Below are 4,939 nucleotides of genomic sequence, written 5' to 3'. Positions count from 1 at the left end.
ACAGGAATGACAACAGGCAGACAGCAGTTATACTTTCCCCAGCACAATGATGTCAATTTCTCTCTATGTGAAAGGCTAATAGAAAAAATCAGGGTCACTATCCAAAAACTTAGAGTTCAAAGAGAGGTAGTTGAAAATAATGGCTGCAGATGAGAAATAAGGTCAATACAGAGTAAAATTGCCAATTAGCTCAGTATAAACCAGATGAAATGTATTCTTGAGGACATGAACAGAATGCCATGTTAAGAAATATAAGTGTGATCAAGAAAGTAATGACTGATAAAAATTCAAGTGTAGGTACTGGTAAATTCGCCTAGCAGGTAAAATAGCAATACATCCTTCTTTCTCTTAGACAAAGTTTTAAGGTAACTTTCTAAAATGTCACTTTGGAATTAATATTTTTATGTGTATTTATTTTCTTTAATGTCTAGGCCGAAGAACTTTACTAACAGTAATACAGTATTCAATTACAAGTATTTCTGTTCCAAACATATACCCTCTTTCCACCATCCATCAAACCTTGACTGAATACCAAGACACTACATCACATCCTAAAACATTTGAAATTTGTCAAATGAGAGCAAAAATGAATCCCTAAGAGCGGGACTTCCCTTAAAAAATGATCTGTCCAAATTTAGAGACCGTGTAGAGAAGGACTAGCCTCTTTGCCTACAGCCCCACTCATTCATTTAACTCTTCTCCCTCTGCTGTGGGGAATTTAAAAATAAGTAAATAAGTGAAAAGAGTTCCAGCCTCTGTTTTTAAATAATTTTTGGTCTTTAGTTAACAGCATACCAGTGCAAGGTACAATTGAACCCATTCAACTGATAGCTAATAGTTGGTATACTCCAAAGTATATATTAACATCTCTGATAAAACAGCTGAATCGATTATATTAATCACAAAACAATAATCTTGAAAACTATTGGGCATTTTTATTCATATTGAACAGTGGCCAGCTCTTTGCTGATAATAACCATTATATAGAGACACATATGCAAATATAAGAAAATTTCCTAGGTTACATATTTATCAGTGAAACACACATATGCTGGAATAGCAAATAGCTAAATAGCAAAACACTAGTCTCCGAAGGCAGGGAGTTTTTTCATACGGTTACACAAGAAGTATCATAGAATCAATGTCTTTCGCACAGTGGGAAAACAATTTCAGTTCAAATTCAGCTTGGAAGGTTTTCTCTATCCATCAAAAAGCCAAGACTGTTTATAAAGCCCTTTCCACTGCCACAATACTCTGAGAGAGACAGTGAGAAGTACAACACAGAAAGAGATGTAGCTATAAAGCGCTGGAGTAGAATTCAAAACCATGTTAGATTTACTGGAGCTCATACTTGTCTGTGCTTCTTTCGAAAAGGCAGGTTGCGGGGAAGATCATGAGCACTGGACGAAGAAAGGTAAGAGGCTGAATTCTTGTCCTTGGATACACTTCCTGATCTTTCTGCTTTTCATTACCTTCACCTTTACAGTTCCAGTCCTTAACCATGTTGTCATACTTAATAAATATTTATTGAATGAATGTATAACTACAATGAATAATAGGTACTTGTGAAGTTGTATAGATAAAAAAATCATTTCTTTTTTATTTCTTAGGCAAATGTGATAACCACTAAACTACAGAAATGTATTCTTTTATATTTGTATAATGCTTTACACATAGCAGGTGCCAAATAATTGCTCCTTTCTATTCTCATTCCTTAGGGAAAGATGCCATACCTTTTTTTTTTTTTTTTTGATTAATCATAGTAACTAGGATAGTACTAGAACAATAAAACACATCTTTATTGGTTACTTAATAGTACTCATTTCATGTAACAATAATTGGAAACTGGGGATTTATGTCAGGATGACTTATGCCAAGCATACTATAGTAATCTAGGCAAATAATGTTTAAGACAAGCTGCAAAGTGCAGACCTGCAGGCCACGTCTGCAGGTGTGTTTGATTTGGCCATACACAGTGCTTAAAAGAAAACAATATATATTGGAATATCTTTACAAGGGTATATGCACTCTGGACATATCTTAGCCTCCATCATTTCCTAGTATCTTTCAGGCTGTTCAGATCATGATTCTATTACCATTCTGGCTGCTGTTGGCATTTAAGAGCATATCTTTGGTTTAAGACCAAGGAAAAGTATTGAGACTCAACACTGGAGAAATGGGGATATCACCTCTGAATGAAGTATAGGTAGAGAAAAGTTTTAATGGTTAGTGCAAGCTGAGAACTCAGGGACTGCTGAATATCTAGGCCTATTCTTAATTCACACAATATATCAGTTAATTGAAAGTCTATACATGATAAAGATGCTAAGGAAATTCTGATAGATGTACTTTGGTAGATTGCATACGCCAAACCTGATAATTTTTAGAAAAGCAAGTATAAATTGAGCCAAGATTAATTGTAACAAATGAAATATATATGAAGATAATCAGGTAATAACATAGAGCAGATTTTAATATTATCAAAACCTTAGGAAGTAGATACGACTAATAAAAAATAAGGTTCCAAATTGACCAGAAGGTAAATTAAGGATAATAATAATGAAAAAAAATTGTTATCATATTGGTACATCAGAAAGTAGCCTATCCCAAGTATAATAAACAAGCTACTATAATTGAGTTATTAAAATTGTTCAGCCAGGCCGGGCACCATGGCTTATGCCTGTAATCCTAGCACTTTGGGAGGCCAGGGGGAATGGATCCCTTGAGCTCAGGAGTTCAAGACCACCCTGAACAACATGGTAAAACCCCATCTTCACAAAAAACACAAAAAATTAGCCTGGTGTGGTGGTGCGTGGCTATGATCTGAGGGGATGAGGTGGAAAGATTCCTTGAGCTGGGGAGGTCCAGGCTGCAGTGAGCCAAGGTGACACCACTGTAATCCAGCCTGGGCAACAGAGTGAGATCCAATGTCAAAAAACAAATAAACACACAACCAAAAACACTGCTTGGCCAGGAATATGCATATATTAACTATAAAAGGAAATGAAAATAGTGCAGATTTTAATATTATCAAAATAAACTTCTACCTCTATATTCAGCCAACTGAATGTAGTTTTGCCTTCAACCTTAAGCTTACTGCTTAACTTGAAATGAAGTATCAAAATTTCCCTTTAATTTTAGTAAGTCCCATTGTATTTTACAAAAGGGAGCAGGTTTGTTTGCTTTCATGTAGGATCTGCATTTAATTTTAGTAGAAAATTCTGTAATTCAACATGAAGAGCAGGTTTTTTGTTTCAGGTTAAATTAACCCTCATCATAAACTTTGTTCCTTTTCATAATTTAGAATGAGGGCAAGAATCTTCATTTTGTTCACGATGTACTACAAATGCCTAGAAGAATTTCTGGAACATGGTAGGAAGTCAACATATTTATTAAATCAATGAAACTGCATCATTCTATGACATTATAGTAGGGTTTTTCAAATCATAGCAAAATGAGAAAAATAATAGTTCATCCATTGAAAGGACTGTTTTTACTCTATAATTATGTACTTTCTTCTAATTAAATTTGATGATAGACTATGGTAAGATTTGTTTCGTTGTTGGTTTAATGACTATATTTGGAAAATAAAATTTGTCCACCATGTATAATTTGGGAGGGAAATGTTATTGGTTTATTAAATCACAAAGCCTGAATGCCACAGCTATATAGCAAAGAATGGAATGCACTGTCCTGCCATCTACATCATTGCTCTTTACTCGTGCTTTGGACAACGCCCTCTGTCAGCTTTTAAATTTGTTCCCACCTATAACTGCATGTGGTCTTAGAATCTACTCTTCGTGTTTGAAGTGTCCTCTTGGATCAAACATCTCTCATTCCTTCTGAAGAGTTTGTGTGTTTTCCATTAGCTCATATATTGTGTAAAAAGAATGACATGACATGTTCGAGAATTCCTGAGTTCTTACCTATTTTTTGCGTGTTGTAGGTACAAAATGAAAATTTGTTTATTGAATGAATTAATGGATGAATCAAAGGAATGGATTGAACAAGGTCAGGAATTAATGAGTAAGATTAAGAAGGAGATTGGCTTGTTTGGTGCTCTTACGGAAAATTTATTCTTCTTCTTGTATTAATGCCCCAAGTACTCCTCTACAGTTAGAAATGGCATCATTTCCACATTACACTTGTGGGAATTGAGGCACCTAAATATAATCCAAAAACATGAATAGCTAGGAAAACAGTCCACAGAGCAGTAAAATCTTACACCTGGAATCCAAATTTTCTTACTGCCTATCTAGTCAAATGTTGGGCATTGATATCAACCCGTCACCTGTGAGACTGAAGACCTGCAGAAAGCCACAGGAGCTGTGGAAAGGACGTGAGGAAATCCCTTCCACATCACTGGTGATGAAGGGAAAAAGGAAGCAATTTACAGGCAGAGGTTTGAAAAACTAAAATGAACACAAAAAAGAGGTCCTTGGTTCTGGGAAGAATGGAGCTCTGTGGAAGAGAAAATACTGCTGCCTCATTCTGAGAAGGTCAGAAATGACCTTTTCTGTCCTGAACCCAAGGCTTGATTTGCAAGATTTCCCATACAGTTACATTTTCTGTATTTACTTCCTTTGTAAAAGTTGTCTTAACTATACAAAACAAATAAATCCAGAAGAAAAGTCTTATGCTTTAAAAATTATTTGGAAAATAATTTTACAATATTTCAAATAGCAGAAAATATAGAGAAATTTGAATAATCACATGTGTACCCACTATCCAGACTCAACATACGGTAACATTTTGTTGCATTTACTTCCGTTCTCCTTCTTTACCTCCCTCCCTCCCTTTCGCTCTTCCTCCCTCCCTCCCTCCCTTCCTTCTTTCCTTCCCTTTGTTTTCTTTCTTTCCTTCCTTTCCTTTTCCTTCCTTCCTTCCTTCCTTCCTTCCTTCCTTCCTTCCTTCCTTCCCTCCCTCCCTCCTTCCTTTC

This window comes from Colobus angolensis, unplaced genomic scaffold (assembly GCF_000951035.1).
Source record: "Colobus angolensis palliatus isolate OR3802 unplaced genomic scaffold, Cang.pa_1.0 Scaffold186, whole genome shotgun sequence".
NCBI classification, from domain to species: domain Eukaryota; kingdom Metazoa; phylum Chordata; class Mammalia; order Primates; family Cercopithecidae; genus Colobus; species Colobus angolensis.
The sequence above is the reverse complement of the archived record's forward strand: the minus strand, read 5'-3'. Positions refer to the sequence as shown.